Genomic DNA, 20694 nt, shown 5'->3' on the forward strand with positions numbered 1-20694 from the left:
TCTCTTCTGGAAACTTCCAATGAGTTTAGAACCTGCACTAGATGGCAGTAAATGAATGCTGTATGCAGGAAAGAACTATTTATCATTTTAAGCTGAGCTGCACTGATATTTACCATTGTTTCGATATTTTCCCAAAATATCTTTCTAATTTTATCTCTTCAATCCCTTCCATTTAAAATAATTCAGCTGGAAAAAATGGAGAGGCTTGATAAAAATTCAGGAAAATGACATATTTGGAAATTGCAATGTCTGGAGATTGCAACAGAAGACAATATTGCGCCCCCAAAAATTGCATCATTGTGCATCTCTAAATCTTGTATATTATTTAAACGGAGGCTTTCTCGAATATTGCTGTTTTTTAGTAACTTCAAAATTAATCTCAAAGTTGGGCAGAGCCACGTTACTATTTGACAGTACAGCTTCTCGGATATTATTGATATATCATTCCAATAATTGTTCTATTTATAGTCTACTAAAATTTTAGGTTTTTAAAATTTTCTTCAACTCTGTTTCAGGTTTCCTAGCATGCAAATATTTGCATTAAATCAAAGTTGCACAAAAAAGCTTACTCTTCTGTTTTGTTTCTTTTTGTGGAAAGCAACTTATTTCTTAGTCACTACATCATTCATGTAAAGGCCAGTAATCTACATTCTAATTCAAGACAGCATATACCCACTTTGGTGACATGACTCCCCTCATACTCACTTCCTGCCTCAATAACTTGACTCATCACTCCCACTGTTAATTCCCACCTCAGTGACATCCTCCCTCGAATACTCTTACTCACACAGTCTTGTTTTATGCGAACCTGGAACTTCCTAACAGAAAGTAACATCTGCGCCACACAAATACCAGCCAATGATCATCTCCAATAAGAGACAATCTAACCACCACCCGTTGACATTCAATGGTGTTACCATTACTGAAGCCCCTCTATCAACATCCTGAAGGTTACCATTGCCCAGAAACTGCCAAAGGAGGTAGTGGAGGCTGGTACAATTACAACATTTAAAAGGTATCTAGATGGATATATGTATATGAAAAGTTTAGAGGGATATGGGCCTAATACTGGCAAACGGGACTAGATTAATATTGACTATCTGGTCAGCATGGATGAGTTAGACTGAAGGGTCTGTGTCCGTGCTGTACAGCTCTATATTCTATGACTGTATGTCAGTCCTGTGGCTTCAAGAGCAGTTCAGAGGCTTGGAATACTGCAGTGAGTAACTCACCTCCTGACTCCCTAAAGCCTATCTACCATGTATAAGGCACAAGTCAGAAATGTGATGGAATAATCTCCACTTGCCTGGATGAGTTCAACTCTAACAACACTCAAGAAGTTTGACACTATCCAGGACAAAGCAGCCTGCTTGACTGGCACCATATCCACAAAAATTCAGTAACACCAAAGCTCAGTAGCAGCAGAGTATACTATCTACAAGATACACTGCAGAAATGTACCAAAGCTCCTTAGACGGAAACTTTCAAACCCATGATTAATTCCATTCAGAAGGACATGGGACGGCAGATACATGGGAACATCACTACCCTCAAGTTCTCCTCCAATCTACACACCATCTTAGTTTGGAAATGCAATTTTTGGGGGTGCAATATTGTCTTCTGTTATAATCCCCAGACATTGCAATTTCCAAATATATAGCTTTCCTGAATTTTCATCCAGCCTCTCCACTTTTCCCAGCTGAATTATTTTAAGTGGAAGGAATTGAAGAGATAAAATTAGAAAGGTATTTTGGGAAAATATAGAAACAATGGTAAATATCAGCGCAACTAAGCTTAAAATGATAAATAGCCTCTACTGTCACTGGGACAAAATCCAAGAATTTCCTCCTTAGCAGCATTACAGCACTTAGACTGCAGCAGTTCAAGAAAGCAGCTCATCACTGTCTTTTTGAGGGCAACTAGGTATGGGCAATAAATGCTGGCCCAACCATGTCCCACAGGTGAATTTAAAAAAGACACTGGTAAACAAACAAGAGACTGGAAAAACACAGTTGGCCAGGCAACATCTGGAGGAAAGGAGCAGTCAATGTTTCAATATTACCCTTCTTCAGGACTGGATATGGGGGTGGGAGGGAGCTGCAGATAAAGTTGGGGGGGAGGGATGGAGGTGGAATGGTGGTGATAGGTGGACACTGGTGGTAGGTACGACCTGGTTGGTTGATGGGAGGGATGAATCCAGTTGGTGGCTGGAAGGGAGGATCAGAAAGTGGAATGGAAGGGAGGAGGTGGGGCTGGAAGAGGAGCCGGGGGATGTGTGAGAAGGTTATTTGAAATTGGAGAACTCAATGTTGAGTCCTCTGGGTTGTAGGGTGCTCAGACGGAAGATTAGGTATTGTTCTTCAAACTTGCGTTGTAAGTCACTGCCGAGGACAGACAAGTTGGAGGGGGAGTGGGACAGAGAGTTGAAATGGGCAATGACCAGGTGGTTAGGTTGGCTGTTACGAGCCAGGTGAAGATGATCAGCGAAACAGTCACCTAGTCTATGTTTGGTCTCACCGACATACAGTAGACCACATCGGGAGCACTGGACGCAATATTCTAGATTGGAGGAGATGCAGGTGAAGCTCTGTCTCATGTGGAGGGGCTGTTTAGGGCCCTGAATGGAGGTGAGGGAAGTGGTGTGTGGGCATGTGTTCTACAGTTACAGGGGAAGGTACTGGGTTGGGAGGTACTGGGTTGGGAGGGGGGGAGCGGGGGTTGAAGTGGTTGGTGGGGAGTGTGGCGCGAACTAAGGAGTGGCGATGAGAATGGTCCTTGCGGAAGGCAGAGGGGGATGGGGAGTGGAAGATGTTCCGGGTGGTGGGGTCTAATTGGAGTTGACCACACACCACACACCACCATACCACTTCCCTCCCCTCCATTCAGGGCCCTAAACAGCCCCTCCAAGTGAGACAGAGCTTCACCTGCATCTCTTCCAACCTAGTGTATTGAATCCAGTGCTCCCGATGTGGTCTTCTCTACGTTGATGAGACCAAACATAGACTAGGTGACTGTTTCGCTGAGCATCTTCACCTGCCTCGTAACAGCCAACCTAACCACCTGGTCATTGCCCATTTCAACTCTCCGTCCCACTCCCCCTCCAACTTGTCCGTCCTCGGCCTTCTCCAGTATCGCAATGACTTAAAACGCAAGTTTGAAGAACAATACCTAATCTTCCGTCTGAGCACCCTACAGCCCAGAGGACTCAACATTGAGTTCTCCAATTTCAAATAACCTTCTCACACATCCCCCGGCTCCTCTTCCAGCCCCATCTCCTCCCTTCCATTCCACCTTCTGACCCTCCCTTCCAGCCTAACAACTGGATTCATCCCTCCCATCAACCAACCAGGCCGTACCTACCACCAGTGTCCACCTATCACCACCATTCCACCTCCACCCCTCCCCCCTCTTCATCTGCAGCTCCCCCCGGCCCCCACATCCAGTCCTGAAGAAGGGTAATACCTGAAACGTTGACTGCTCCTTTCCTCCAGATGCTGCCTGGCTTGCTGTGTTCTTCCAGCCTCCTGTTTGTCTACCTTGGATTCCAGTATCTGCAGTTTCTTTGTCTCTTAAAAAAGACACATAGGGTGTGCACCTGCACAAAATGGACTGCAGCAATTCAAGACCAATTTAAGGATTGGAAACAAATGTTGCTCTTCTCAGCAGTAACCACAACCCATGAAAGAATAAACATAAGGTTATTTTTTTCAGTGGCTAGTATTCAGAATTCTTTTTACATACTTATATTATTCTTACCCTTAAACAGCAAATTGTTTTAGAAATTACAAACAATGGATTCTTACCTCCTGTGCGTGCCAGATTCTGAAACTAATTGATATTTTGCTATTCTTGCCTCCACTTTGTGTTTGCGAATAGATTACTGTTTGCATGCCTGACACCTAGTCAGGATAATTCTATAGTTCTTTCTCCCATAGACTTGCTATTCAAAGCGTAGTGTTTTTAACTCCTGCTGTTACAGAAATCTCGCCAGGATTTCAGGCTGTGGAATAATATCACAAAATAATTACAGATAAGGAAGGCCATTTAGCCTATTTTAATTCATCCATCTAGAGAGATCCAAACAACCCCCATTGTAGGTTTCAGCTGTTTATTGAATAATGTGATGATTTTTACCTCCGCTGTTCTATCTCATACATCTGTTTCATACATTGATCACTATGTGCAGAAGCATTCCTAATATCAGTCCTAAAATGACCCGTTCACTTGATTGAACCTGTGTCTTTTGTTCTTTCTATTACTGCATTTAAAAATCATATTCTGGGTTACATTTACTTATAGCTCAAACAATTCTGTATTCTTTATAAGACCAAGTGTATGGCATGTCCTTTCTAGGCTGAAAACCATAGTTGCTCCAATTTGACTTCATAACTCAAACTCCTGACATCGGAGTGTTCTCTTACTGCGCTGACTCCAGTTCAAAATTCCCAGGTTTATCAATATCTCATTGAACAACTGAGTTCCAAGGAACTCAGAAATTGAAATATTCTAATTTTGGAGCTCCTTTTGCAAGAGCAGAAGTGGTGGATTTGTGACTAGAGCAAACTGGGAAAGCTGCTTGCTTAGCCACTCAAGAAATGAAAGTTCTGGTGTTAGAACTATTTAAAAAGGAACATCAGAACACCATTCACTCGAAGGACACTGAAATATTCGCTGCTGCTGAAGACAGTGTTCTGCAGGAATCAGTACTGCGTCCACTGTTGTTTGAAATTTATATAAACAATTTGGATGAGAGTTTAGGAGGCATGGTTAGTAGGTTTGTGGATGACACCAAAATTGGTGGCATTCCGGATAGTGAAGAAAGTTATCTAAGATTACAAATGGATCTTGATCAACTGGGCCAATGGGCAGAGGAGTGGCAGATGGAATTTAATTTGGATAAATGTGAGATGTTACATTTTGGTAAAATAAAAGGACAGCACTTTTACAGTTAATGGTAGGGTCCTGGGCAGTGTTGTCGAACAGATACCTAGGGGTTTGGGTGTGTAGTTCTTTGAAAATTGTGTCACAATTGAGGGTAAGTCTACGTCTGGCATATGGAAGGCTTTTAAAGTCCAGTTGATTGAAGTGCAGGATGTGCATGTCCCTGCAAAACTGAAGGATAGGAATGGCAGGATGCAAGAACCATGGATGACTAGGGAAATTGTAAGCTTAGTCAAAAGGTAAAAGGAAGCATATGATAGGCCTAGGCAGCTACAAACTGATGAAGCCCTTGAGAAGTATAGAGAAATTAGGAAGGAACATAAATATGGAATTAGGAAGGCTAAAAGGGGCAATGAAATGTTTCTAGCAAACAGGGTCAAGGAAAATCCCAATGCTTTTTATGCATACATTAGAAGAAAGAGGGTAGCAAGAGAAAGAATAGGCCCACTCAAGGACAAAGGAGTGAAGTTATGCATGGAGCCACAGGAAGTGGGAGAGATTCTTAATGAGTACTTTGTATCGGTATTCACCAAGGAGAAGGTCATAACTGATGTTGAGGTCAGGGATGACTGTGTGAATACTTTAGAGAATGTCAACATATTGAAGGAGCAAGTTTTGGGTACCGTAAATTGCATTAAGATAGACAAGTTCCCAGGGCCAGATGGGATCAATCCCAGGCTACAGCTGTAGGCTAGGGAAGAAATAGCTGGGGCATTAGCAGATATCTTCACATCTTCTTTGACCACAGGCAAGGTTCTAAAGGGCTTGTTTAAGAAAGGAAGCAGGGATAATCCAGGAAATTATAGGTCGGTGACCCTGATGTCTGTGGTAGGAAAGCTCTTGGAGAAGATATTGACGGAAAATGTTTGTGCACATTTGGAAGAAAACAGTCTAGTTAGTGGCAGGCAGAATGGTTTTGTACAGGGAAGGTCATGTGTCACTAACCTGATTGAATTTTTTCAAATGGTGACAAAGATAATTGATGAGGGAAGGCTGAGAATGTAGTTTATCTAGACTTTAGTGAGGCATTCAATAAAGTCCTACGTGACAGATTGGCACAAAAACTAAAATCACATGGGATTTGGTATGGGCTGGTTAGATGGATACTAAACTGGCTTGGTCATAGAAGACAGAGGGTAGTGGTGGAGGGGTGCTTTTCAGAATAGAGACTGGTAACTAGTGGTGTTCCACAGGGATCAGTCTTAGGACCACTGCTGTTTGTAGTGTATATAAATGATCTGGATGAAAATGTGGGTGGTCTGGTTAGTAAGTTTGCAGATGACACAAAGATTGGTGAATTTGCTGATAATGCCAACGATTGTGAAAGGATACAACAGGTTATAGATACATTGGCAACTTGGGCACAGAAGTGGCAGATGAAGTTTAATCTTGACAAATGCGAGATGATGCATTTTGGAGGATCAAATTTAGGTGTGAATTATACTGTAAATGGCAGAACCCTTAGGAACATTAACGTATAGATGGATCTGGGTGTACAGGTCCATAGTTCCCTATAAGTGGCAACACAGGTGGTCAAGATGATTAAGAAGGCATATGGCATGATTGCCTTAATTATCCGGGCCATGGAGTGCAAAAGTTGGCAAACCATGTTGCAGCTATAGAAAACCCTTGTTAGGCTGTATTTGGAGTGTTTTGTGCAGTTTTAGTCACCACACCACCAGAAGGACGTGGAAGTTTGGAGAGAGTGCAGAGAAGGTTCACCAGGATGTTGCCTATTCTCGAGGGCATTGGCTATGAGGAAAGGTTAAAAAGCTTAGGACTGATTTGGAAAGACAGCAGCTGAAAGGAGACCTGATAGATGTCTGCAAAATTACGAGAGGCAGAGATAGGGTGGATAGTCAGAGGCTTTTTCCCAGGGTTGAAGTTTCAATTACAAGGGGTCACTGGTTCAAAGTGAGAGGGGAAAGTTTAAGGGAGATGTGCAAAGGAAATTTTTCATGCAGAGAGTGGTAAGAGCCTGGAACACACTCCAAAAGAGATGGTGGAAGCAGGCATGTTGGTGACATATAAGAGGCATTAGGATGGTTACATGAATAGGGATGAATAGAGGGATATGGACTGAATAAGGGCAGACAGTTTGTTTTTTAGTTTAGTTAGGGCATGATGATCGGCACAGTTTTGGAGGGCTGAAGGGCCTGTTCCTGTGCTGTACCTTTTTTTTTGTTCTTTGTTCTAGGTACACAGGGTGGTTAAGAAGGCAATTAGCACACTTGCCTTCATTGCTCAGACCATTGAGTATAGGAAATAAAAACTGAAAGAAATGCGGATGCTGTAAATCAGGATCTAAAACAGAAGTTGCTGGAAAAGCTCAGCAGGTCTGACAGCATCTGTGAAGAAAAAGTCAGAGTTAATGTTTCGGATCTGGTGACCCTTCCTCACTATGTTTACTCTGATTTTTTTCTTCACAGATGCTGCCAGACCTGCTGAGCTTCACCTTGAGTGCCACCTCTGAGGTTGAAACTATAGAGTTTGCACCATTAAGGCATTCCTTCCCACCCTCCACCAGCAAAGAGACATTCATTTTGGTGGATAATCTATCTAGAGTAGATATAAGGGTCACATTCTGGTTAGCACTGTGTGACATGGGCCCACAGTTAGTGCAGGATGTAATGGCCGAAGCCTCTGGCACTCAGAGGACTGCTGAAGAACAGGTTCTTGCTGAGATCAACCTCTGGAATTAGCTATTAGTGAGCTGAAGAAGATGCAAAAACAAGCATGGCAACATCGGGCAAAAGAATCAGAGATCATGCACAGAGTGGCACAAAACGCAGAGGCGTCCGGCTGAATTCTGTCTTTCATCATGGTCCTGGCACCTCCATGGAATAGGTGGCAGCTCCTGTGATGCAGAGTAGCCAGTGTATGCAATCTGCACGGGACCTTCACTCCATCACTTTGGCCATGGATGTATTAATTCATTCACTGGGCAAGAGGAGGCTAAGTTGCCTTGATCTTCTTGCTGGTGCCCCATCTTCTCAAGCGGTGATGGTGGGTGATAGGGAGGAGAGACAGCCGGACACCCAGGGATTGTCATCTCACGATGGTCCAGAGGTACCCTGCTTTACTGTCTCCCCTCTGCCAGAGACCAAATTGCCTCCATCAGTTTAGACTAAGGAGATTGCACCTGTAGTTGTGCAGGAGACTCCCAGCAGGCCAATAGCACATATAAATAGGTACGACAGACAAAAATACATTAATGTTATGGGTGGAAGGAAAAGCTGGGAGGAACGTTCAATGGTCTCCGTCCACAGTGTTTGTTCTGATGGTCCTTTTGGCTTGCCAGAACTTGTACCTTTTTGATCTCGCTTCTCTATCTAGTTTCAATTGTTTAAAGGCGGCACAAAGCGATTGGTTTACAACTTATAAAGTCTCTGATCAATTGGGTTAAAGCAACAGCTTACAGCAGCTGGTGGGAGAAAATAAATTGGCTTTGTCTAGCCTTTAGGTGTATTTTACAGGAAAAAAGGACACTACATCCCCTATCAGAGGTGCGAAGGTTTCCGGTCATCTCATTCACACTCACAAACTGTCCAGTCACCTGGGAACCAATCACATTGTTGTCGGCAGGCAGAAGTCCTTTGTCATCAACAATCGATCACCACTCCAATCAGCTATTTCTTTGCCAGCTGAATCTCACCTTGTATACGCCAACTGGTGCCAGTTTGTCTGCAACTATATGTCCCCCATAGGTAACACAAACAGCAGCATAAACACCATTTACAATAAGCACTAGTGGCTTGCTTTCAACAAGTGTAGCTGTCCTCACCACATTTTTTGGCTTTTAAAAGTTCTTTGCCCGTTTCATTCCACAATTAAAAATACAGAAACAAACAATGCAGTCTTTACAGTATCTAAGGACGGGTAAATCAGTGACTAGTATGAAAGACTGGGGTTGTATGTAAGAGGGAGTGACAGCTATGTGTTGTGGGCAGCATGGTTTTGTGGGTACTGTGCCATTATGCTGCTGGTGAGGGATTATGTCATAATTCGAATACTTGTCCATGGGTGCGCAGCAGTCTCTCAAAAATGACAAGGGCGCAAAGGATTTTGGGGGATATCCGATGAGTGATGAGTTATTCTTGGAATGGCAGATGGTAAAATGTGGCTAATATTGGATATGAGGAATACCATGGAGCGGGGAGATAGTTAATGAGGAAGGTTTGGCAAAATATGGTGAGAAGTCTTGCTGGGCTTCATGTTGAGAATCACTCTAAGAAATTCAACAGAACACGCATTTAACCAAAGTTGAGCCCAATATCACCATTTATTCATAGTCACTTGGTCAACAACATTATGGATATCTCTACTCCTCATGGACTGCAGCAGTTCGAGTAGTTACTACCTTCTGCAAGACAATCAAGTATGAGCAATAAATGTTGACTAAGCCATGAGGCTGCAGATCTTCCAACAGAAATTGGCAGATATAGATGATGACATCATAATCATATAAAGATGCCTGCAGCATTGGCATTCATTCATCTTTAAGGCCTTTGGTAGGCCCCTCATGGTACACTGCTCAATAGCGCTGAAATAGTCCCTTTTCAGGACCTGCTTGTTGCTCTAAGACGATAGCCACCTGAGCCTCAGGTTCCTGCTGCTGTTGGCACTGGGCATTCCTTCACCTTGTCCTCTCGTCAAGCACACAAAGCCAGCACAGCTGCTGGATTTAGCTGGCCAAACATTTTGCATCCAATGATGTGAACAATTAGCAGGAAAGGGACCTTGGTTTCCTTTTGAGAACTTACCCAAGACAACCTAACTTTTGGGTCCTGATCAGGCTGCTCTTATCTTAGCAAAAGACGGCCCTATAGCCACTTCAACATGGAGATCAATCCTTTCTGACTGATGTTAGCTTATCTTCTTCCTCATTCAAGCAAACTTTGGAATCAATGGCTTCACCTCCATCTGCCTAAGATTAACCTCTTCTAGCATTCCCTCTGTTATGTTTCAGTTTCCTCTTGGAACTGTGGCCCCCTGAGCCCACCCCTATCCAGCTCCCATGCTTTGCCTCAGCCATACGTTACATCCTATACAATTCATTCACCCTTTCATCCAGATATCACTATCCCATTCTGCTACTCACTGTGAACGTGCAACTCCCATCCTTCCTTCCATCGCAATTACTGTCCAATTGCTCACTTTCATTTCCCAGAATCCATATGGCGCCCCAAACAGCCATGTCCTTTAAGTTTAATTTTCTGCCCCAACTTCCAAAGCTCCCCCCTTTATCTGTAACTTTTCTGTTGAGTTCCCTTTGTGTTGCCTTTAAAATGCTTTACTTGCTGATCTTGAGATTGCATTTATTTCAGTCTGGTGTACCCACGTATTGCACACTTCTGAATCATACTTGTGAGACATAGGGCACTTCACAACAAGAAACAGCAGGAACAGGAATCTGAACAACACAAGGCAATATATTGCTGCTCCTTTATCAGACAGTGCATTATGTCACACTCTCCTTATCAACAGTTTATAGAACAATACTTTTCTTCCAACATTCCATTGATACTGAGGACAGGGTCAAGGACTACAGTTTATCATGACTGCGTGTTTTTTTTAAAGAACTGAAGCTTTGAAAATAAATATACATTAATAGGTGCAATTTTTACAACACCTTACAAATAACTTTGTGCATACTGAATGGCTGAGGGATAATATTGTTTCAAACTTACAATAAATTAAACAATTTTTGCAATTAAACACATTAAGTTAAAGTATATAAGTTGCTTGGAGGATGTTAATCTGTAAAATTTCTAAATGGCTGAGGAGACAATTAGAGAAAATTTAAAAGGGCAAAAGAATGCACTGAGTAAAGCGCATTATAATTAAAGTAGCACAATTTGTAATTATCCGATAGGGCAGCTCTGCAGCACTGCCTGTTGTGTGTACCCAGCAGGCAAAGTCAGCAGGGTTGGAGGTAAACAAGCACAGTGCGACTGCAGCCTTCAGACCAATCATGGCTTATTTGTCATCAAAGAACATTGCAACATTTATTATGTCAAAAATATGTATTTTTAAGCAGTCAAGAAATGTAAAATAGCATCACAATCCAGAATCAGAGCAAAACAGACCCTGACAAAAATAATTTGAGAGAGGAGGAGCAAAATTGAATTTAAAGATTATTTCTGTAGGCTCATCAATTTAAAGAGGTCAGGTTAAAACTAATAGTATCCACACATTAAAACACTTAATGGAATTCCTCTGATGAAAGTATATTTTGTTTCATATCTTTTGTTGTGAAAAATAAACTCTAATCTCAGATTCCAACTGGTACATTCTCTGTTATCACCAACAATGATTGCCGTACAGTTACAATTTGGGATTCTCTGATAGAGAATGCAACAGCCAATGTTATGGATAAATAGGACTATTTATTGAACATCATCATTTAACTACTTTCAGGAAGAGGGCTTGCATGAGGCTCCCACATAGAGCCAACTCTCAATTGTTCTGGTTGTCATGGGATCTTACATCACCAGTGGTGTACTCTATTCTATTTATGTTTAACATTGACCCTTTACGCATTACTTTTCATGAACTATAATTGGGATATGTGATTTTGCACCTTGCATGGATTTTCTCTGCTATCGAAAGAGTTCCAAATTGAAGTTTATTTTAGTTATCTGCTCAGAAACATAGCTTTTCCTTACTTCTTTCTATGTACTTCTTGCACTGATATAGATAAATTATCTACTGCTTTCTCTCCTTCTTTATCTTTTCTACTCTCTCTGTGCCATTCTTTTTCTCTATGTGCCCATGCCATTGCACAAAAGAAGAAGACATTTAGTTACAATGAGAGCAAACACAGCCTCCCCTTTTAACATTATCCATCGCTTCTGCAAGAACCAGATTCACTCCTCAGTGACCTCTAACAGTACCTTCCCTTATCATGGTGCCTTCCTAGACAAGTTATAACATGAATATCTATCCTTTTACTTCCTCCCTTCTTATTGTCTGTTATCAATTAACTCCTTTCAGAAAAATTGGTGATTCACTTGTATAGTATTTCTATCAACTTAGTACACAGTGTTCACAGTTCACTATAAAGTATGAACCAAGGACCAGTTGAGTGACTGTTTAATGAAACACTGTAGTTCAGTGCACGAACCTAACCGTGAGCTTCCAATCATCAGTCGATTTAATTCGCTTTCCAACTCTTACTCTGATATCTCTGTCCTCAACCTCTTACATCATTTGAATGAAGCTCAAAAGAAACTTGAGGCACAAAATATTTCAAGTAGGCAGGTTACAGCTTTCTGGACTTGACATTGGGCTCAATAATTTTAAACCATAACCACTGCTCTGCCTTTTTTTTTCCAGACAGTAGCTGCTGTTGATTTCACTCTTCCATTTATTTCTCCTTTCCAACCTCTTTTGATTCTTTAATTGTCACGTTACAACTCTGTTTACTTCTTGTCATTTAATACCTCCTGCTTTATAGTCCATCACAGACCTTCCATTTTGTTAGCCCATAAGACCATAAGAAATAGGAACAAGGGTAGGCCATTCAGCCCCTCAAACCTGCTCCACCATTCAATAGTGAGTCAATAATGGGTGACCTGACATTTCTCACATCCATGTTTCTGCCCTTTCCCCACAACACTTGATTCCCCACATGGTCAAGAATCTATCTCTCAGCCCTAAATATACATAAGTACTCTGGCCCCGCAGATCTCTGTGGCAAGGCATTCCAAAAACCCTCAACCCTCAAAGAAGAAATTCCTCCTCATCTCAGTCTTAAATTGGTGCCCCTTTATTCTGTGACAATGCCCTCTGCTCTTAGACTCTCTTGTGAGGGGAAACTCTCTCTCAGCATATACCCTGTCAAGCCCCCTATATGTTTCAATGAGATCATCTCTCATTCTTCTAAACTCCAGTCAGTAGAGTCACAACCTGTTTACCTTTTTCATCATAAGACAATCTCTCCATACCAGGTAGCATCCTAGTGAACCTTCTCTGAACTGCCTCCAATAAAATGCTATCTTTCCTTGATTAAGGGAACTATAACTGCTCACAAGACTTCAGATGTGGTCTCTCCAGCACCTTGTATAGTCACAATAAGATTTCCGTACTCTTATACTCCAACCCCCTTGAAATAAGGGGCAACACATCATTAGCCTTCCTGATTACCTGCTGCACCTGTCTTTTGTGTACAAGTATGCCCAAGTCCCTTTGTGTTGCAGCACTTACAGTGTTTTCTTTGTATAAGTGAATGGGGTTTCAATGAACTAAAATCTTATCCACCTTCTCTCTTCACAGATGCTGGTCTGCTGTTTCCAGCACTTTCTGCCTATATAAAATGTTGATATTGGTCTCAGATGGGATACAGTAGGTGTTCCAGTCCATCAGTACCTCTTTATTTTGTAAACACTAGCCCAAGACCAAAAACAGCAAGAGGCCTACCTGCTCTAAGTCTTTGTATACATTGTTTCCATTCTGTGGACCAGTGAGTTCAATGTCTGTGTGTATAACTGGTTACATAGCTCCTGTCAAACAGGGTCTAGCTAGCTTGTTTTCATGCTTTAAGCACTTAAATCAGTGTGACCAGATAACCCAAGGCCTGAACAGCCTGCCATGCACATATGTCAAGGTGGGGACCTGACCTTGATATATTAGGGGATGGACTCTGAGGGCAGCCTTTGCATCTGCCATTTTTTTAAAATTCATTCACAGGCTGATGATGTTGCTGTCTAGGCCAGCATTTACTGCCCATCCCCAATTGCCCAGAGGGTAGTTGAAAGTCAACCATATTGGGTCTAGAGTCACATGTAGGCCAGACTATGTAAGGATGGCAGTTTCCTTCCCTAAATGGCATCAGTGAACCAGATGGTTCTTTCTGACAATTGACAACTGTTTCATGATCATCACTAGACTCTTAATTCCAGATTTTTATTTAATTCAAATTCTACTGTCTGCCGTGGAGGGATTTGAACCCAGAACATTACCTAAGTCTCTGGAATAATAGCCCAACAATAATACTACTAGGCCATTGCCTCCCCTTATTGGCATCAAAGATCCCCATGGAAGACCTTGACCTGGAAGTTGATTGGCTGTGGTCTGGAAGAATGTAGCAGGGAGGGATAAGAAGGGATGCCTGGTGGCCATTCCCTTAGCGAAGACTCAACCAGGCCCAGTAGTGGAGGTCCAATCACCCAGAGAGAGAGAGAGAGAGAGAGAAAGAGAGAGAGAGAGAAGAGATGACCACATGTGAGACACAGCCCAAAAAGCTGAGACTGAACTCGCTGAGAAATGTAGTCATTACAGGTGACAGTCATGGCTCTATTCCAAGTAAAACAAGTGAGTAAAGCCCATGCTGCAGATCACTCAAAGTGTCAACGTGAGTTTGATAGATTAAAGTCTCGACTTCTGATTCAGAAAGTGCTAATGTGTACCTTTAGGGCCATAGGGGCAGAAGATGAGAAGCATCATGAGGCGGAATGGGGGACATGGAAGAGGAAGCACATTGATATGCCGATAACCACAAGGAAGGATACCCTCAGCACCTCCAGCTCCACTTCTCCCCAAAAAGAACCCAAACTCCAGACCACCATAGAGCCTCCTGGTGAACGCACTAACCAAGGTAGGGAAAGGGGCCGCCAATATTACCCACACCACCCCATTCACGGTGGCACAACTGACAGAGATAGCCAAACATTTCTGCCTTTGAATCCATCTCGGACCCCTATGAATTCTTTGATAACACCCACCAACACAGAATTTAGCACGGGCTAGAGGACCCTGAGGAAATCAAGTTGATGTCAATGTTCTAGAACTCAACAGTCCTCTCTGCTTTGCCCCATCCACAAACATGGCCGAAGGGGAACTTGAGGACAGGAAACTGGCAATTTTAACTACAGTCATTCACAATGAAGAGGACCCTGCAGATGGGCTAAATAGGTGCTGGCAAAAGAAAGGGGAACTCATGACCTAATTTGACAGGTGCTTATGGCTGCAGTGTACTGCTGTCTTCAGGCAGCTGGACAGAACCCAGCTCATAGCGTGAAAAGGGCCAATTGGGCCAGGATCCTAGTCTCATGCTACCAAACAGAGTTGAAAGGTCTGTGATCATTTTGATCCTCACTGAAATGGGTGTGTGGCACTAGGTGGGATAGTTTGGGCAACACTTGGTAGAAAGCAAGACCAGAGGCTGCCACGTCAAGTTCCTATGGGACACCGGGTTCCTACCATGATCATACATGGAGAGGAGGACTTGCCCTTGACATATTGGAAGATATATATAGCATTGGGTATCCCATTCGATGCTGTGACCTTGACCTAGAAGATCAATTGGCTGAGGGGGCCAGGAAAGGATGTAGCAGGGTGGGATAAGAAGGATGTCTGGTGGCCATTCCCACAGCGAAGACCTGACCTGGCCAGCAGTGGAGCTCCAACCCATCCTGAGAGACAGAGACAGAGAGACAGAGACAGACAGACAGAGAGAGAGAGAGACAAAGAGAAAGAGGCAGAGAGAGAGAGGCAGAGAGAGAGAGACAGAGAGATGACCACATGTGAGACCAACCTTCGACAAGCTCTTCACTATCTATAGTCCAGCCAAGTTTAACTACACGGTTAGTACCTGCTCCTAGTCTGGTTGCCAGTAGTATTGATAGGTTTGCATCAAAGACTTAATGCTGCAATTGGTAGAGTAATTAATGTAAGAACTGGAATTTTTTTGCAAAAGAGCAGTGTTTTACATCATATTTGACCATTTGGCCCCTTTTGTGTCTTTAGTATATTTTGTGAATACAGTTGCATTGAATTGCAAGTTGACTCCAACCCTTTTCTATTCTAATTCTACTTCTTTTATTCTTCTCACAAGTATAGTATCCGAGTAAAACAAGGTTACGTAGTAGCTGATTGAAGTGTCCAAAGCGTGGACAACATTGGTGTCCCTAGGTAGTCTTCAATAAGAAATGGCTAAAGGTTACTCAAACATCAAACCCCATCCAGCCTGAGCCTGAATTAAGAGGGCAACTGCACCACGTGACGGCCAGGATTCAAGTGGATGAACATGGATAGAGGTGACTGACCAGTAATTGGTTACACACCAGTTCTGTGGAGCAAGACAAATAAAACAATAAGGTTTGGAAGATAGGCTAGCCAAGGAGCAAGGGCAAACACTGCAAGTTGGTACCTCTTGCATATTAGACTCCGAGGGACCCGGGTGGGAATTTAGCATAAGCTGGACCCTTACCTCAATCACTTCCCTATCCCTTGGATGAACTCTAGAGGAACAGGAGAGCAGAATATTGGCAGACTGTTTGGAATGGCAACAGGAAAAGAAGCATCTGAGTAGGAAGTGGCCCACGTGGGCTGCACACTGCGTTGTTAGTATTGGGCATGGGATCTAAAGAGCAAAATTGTTATGAGGAGGTTTACAAAGAGATGGGTAAATGCTCTCCCAAATTAAGTCAGGCTCCTAGCGATAGTTGTATGGAACAAGTGAAAGGAAGTTGAAAATGTAAAGCTTAAAGAAGAGCCAGAGAATGCAAAGAACGGCAAATGCAGGCTAAAGTTCAAGAACAGGAACAGAGGAAACAGGTGAATTTGCACATGGGACAGTTTCAGGCCCAGGGGAACAGCTTGTGGTGTAGGATTGTGATGCAACTCAAAAAGCTGTGAGGGAGCTAGCCAAGAAATGTAGGCGGTGGTCATTGCTCTATGCCAAGTAAAACAAGAGAATAAACCTCACTGACAAATTTATTGCAAGAATTGGGAGTTTTATAGCGAAAAAGCAGAGTTTTAACTAATATTCGGCCATAGGGCACCTTATCTTTCATGTATTTTGTGAATAAAAATGCGCTGATTTGCAAGACAACTCTGACCGTTTTGTTGTTCTCACAAGTATAGTACCTGAGCAAAACAAGTTTACATAGAAACTGGTCCAAAGCATGGATGACATCACCCCTAGGTAGTTTAAATCCTGTTAATGCTTTAATGCCACTTATTGCAGTTTGCGACAGTCTGTTGTATGATTTGTTTCACAGTACTATGGCTGGGTTCTAGCTAAATCAGACTTGACCATTAGATTTGTTAGCCAACGCATGGTCAGAGGTTTGGAGATTGGAGCAGTCTATGCAGCAGAAATTCACTCCCCATTCTGTCATTATTGTCTTATTATAAATCCCTGAGTGATCCCATTTATAATGGTCACTGGTTTTGTGTTACAAGGTCACTCTGCTTTACATTGATGGTGAAGCTGCTCTAGAAACACACCCTTAATCAGTTATCTACTGTTTTCTTTACACTCTTTTCAACATCATCTATCAATTCACTTATCTACTGCTGACAATTGCTGGAGCCCATGCTATTTTGAAAAGATAATATTCGTCCTCCTGCTATCGTGAGTTGGCGCGCCCTTTTCTTATCTAAAATGTGTTAAAATTCTTAGCAATCAAATTCCTTCCTGTCTCCAGACATGAACTTTGGCATGACACTGACAGGACCCCAAGGGAATTAACATAAAGACCATTTTTGGCTGTAGGTGTTCTGCTGATCTCACACTGAAATAATGTCAGGCGATTAAGAGATTTCCATTTTGTCAGCACCCACTTCTGTCAATATTTCCCATTCTAAATTCCATTGTCCAGATTTATAATGGAAATTGGTCATACATACTTACCACAATATCCTTACAAACTCCCTCCTCCATTTCCAATGGGACAGTCACAGGTTTAATAGTATTTGCAAAAGCAGTAATGGCAAACAGGAAAAATTTACGGAGAATGTTACCATTATAACAGTGTACTTAGGATATTTAAAGGAAGTTTATTCCATGATTAGTGAGCCTTATTGTTGATGCTTCGTCCTTGAGCCCTTTTCCTTGACAGTTTTTGCCAGTGGTGGTTTACCATTGGCTTCCACTGTCAGGGCCAAGCCAGAAGGCAACTCCCAAACACCAAGTTATACTCCAACAGGTTTATTTGAAATCAAAAGCTTTTGGAATGCTGCTCCTTCATCAGGTGAAGTGGAGAGAAGCACACAGGCACAGAATTTATAGATGGAGAGATAATTGCAAGATAATTCCAGGTAATTAAGAGTGTCAAAAGATAGTACAAATGGTGTGAGTGGAGTGTCAACAGGGCTGAATAACAAGTCTTTACAAGTGATTAAAAGATGGCCTCCCATCTTATTTTTGATTTTTTGCAATTATCTCTTTGTCTTAAATAATCGGATCATAGGTCATTCTTTCACTTGGTATTCAGCTGTTGATGCTTTACTCACATCATTTGACACTTTTGATCACATGTAAAGACTTGTTATTCAGTCTGTCAACACTCCATTCACACCATTTGTATTATCCGTTGACACTCTTAATTACCTGGAATTATCTTGCAACTACTTCTCCACCGACAAATTCTGTGCCTGTGCGCTTCCCTCCACTTCACCTGATGAAGGAGCAGCATTCAGAAAGATTTTGATTTCAAATAAACCTGTTGGACTATAACCTAGTGTTGTGTGACTTCTGATTTTGTCCACCTCCACATCATAAAATATCTAAAACAAGAAACAAGATGCAGCAAGGCAAGATATTTAAAGACACTCTTATTTCACAATTGATATACAAATTCTATATTCTAGTTCAAACAAGGTAGAAAATTTAGCCACTAGGCAGTAATAATCTTCAACAACATATTAGAGCAAAGTGACATTCAAGTGCCTGCAAGCAGATTTTAAGAAGATATAGTGATCAGAGTGTCACCACCATTACTAACAAATTTAAATTTCAAGACACAAAAAATCTGTATCATGCCAGTTCACATATTAGTGAAGAATGCATTGTGTCCACTCTCAAAGCATTGAATCCTGCTCTCAATTCCACATGAATCAAAATAAAACATAGAGATGAAATCAAAATAATAAACATAGGAGGTGGCACTGTTTGTTCTGGTGCCAATATACCATCCATTAAAACTATCAGAAGGAAAGGAAATAGATAGATAAGGAGCCTTTAAACATTTCAATGGATTTGTCTGAAATTCTTCACTGCATCATTTTATTTGCATAACTAACTAATTTTCTAAGACAATTTTGTTTGGTTATTAACTTCCTATAAAGAACTCACCAAAAAAACATTATGGCTCGTGGTCTTCAATAGGATGATAGTTGATGCTGAAGTATAGGATGGAATTGTGTGTCAGCACCACTGAGGTCATCCCAGTACAACTGATTCTGCGGGAATTGCCTTAGAAGTTAAAACTTCCAATGAGCAATTATCTGGCCCCAACAATCCTCTGAAAAGTCCCCAACTCTGAGTTAGTCAGAAACTTTGAAGGGTTTTGATTTACTTAGCTTAATAGTTAGCCAGGAAACCTAAGGGGGATTATCTCATCCCAACTCCCCAACCCAAACCTGGCCTAATTCCACATCCAAGCCCCAAGCTCAATGACCCACCCCCAAAACCCTACATCCCCCTCAAAAGACTTCACCCACTTACCAGCCTACATCCCCAATCGGCAGCCAATCTACCCACTCTAACCCTTCACCATTTGGCATTCTATATCCTCACCCACCTGGCACCCTATCATCTTATTCACCAATCACCCTACCACACCCGCCCACCTGTCACCCTACCATGCCCAACTGCCTGGAATCCAGTCAACTAACCCATCAGTACCTCTACTCCTCACCCACCACATACAGTTCACCCAACTGGTACGCTACCATGTCATACACCTGCCACTCTTTTCCTTTACCCACTTAGCTCTATATAATTCCACCCACCTAGCACTTTATTGCATTACCTACCCAGTTGACATACTTATTTCCCATACAACTGCCACCCTAACACTCTACCACAATAAAATTCCCACAGCAGCTATCAAAATGGCTTTGGATCTTTAAACCACAGAATAGGGCACGTACCTCTGAATGAGTGGCCTGGTTTCAGATGTATATCACTTGCTCCAGAGGAAGTCCATATTGGACATGGGGCATCAACATATCAGGGAACACTCTACATGCATCGGCCATATGCACCCCATGTCCACAGACACTGGCATCCAATATGTGTTAACATCTGAGAACCCTCATGACACATCTCCAATCCACCTATAGGATGATTCTGTACCTCAATGCTGCACCTCCAGCTCCACCACCAACTATCATTGCATTGCTGCAGCAAGGGTACTGTGCACTCAGAGTCATGCAACCAGTTCATAGACTCGGCCAACCCATCCAACAGAGCCTCCCCAAGTCCCTGCCTGTACAACAGGGCACAGATCTCCCCTGTTTGCCATATCTGGGGCAAATGTCGGTACTTTATCTAGCCATACAACAGAGATTGTATAGACTCAAAGAGAAGCTGCTGAGTTCCAGGATATCTGCTCAGTAGCCAGTTGTTCTAGGATTGGCTGTGGTAAAATGGTACCAGAAGTGGACCTAAGTGACACTATGGGTTGGTAGTTAATGAGTTGAGTTAATGGGTTGAAAAGATACTGTGAGAAAGCTTACTCAGCCTCATGGTAGAAATCCTTCCAAATAACTTGGCCCAACTCAGACTTAGCCAAAAAAACATAAGGTTCAGCCCAATGAATTGTAATGACCCGGAACTCACAGTTTGAAAGTGGTAGAAGCTGCAACTTCAAATGACTTTGAAAGGGCGTTTCATCAGCACTAGAAGGAAATAAGCTTGTAGGACTATGGAATATAAGGGTAAGAAAAGTGATTTTTTGGATTGTTCTGCAGAGAGTCAATATGGACTTTATGGATTTAATGGTCTCCTTCTGTACCATG

This window comes from Rhincodon typus, chromosome 5 (assembly GCF_021869965.1).
Source record: "Rhincodon typus isolate 14 chromosome 5, sRhiTyp1.1, whole genome shotgun sequence".
Lineage (NCBI taxonomy): Eukaryota > Metazoa > Chordata > Chondrichthyes > Orectolobiformes > Rhincodontidae > Rhincodon > Rhincodon typus.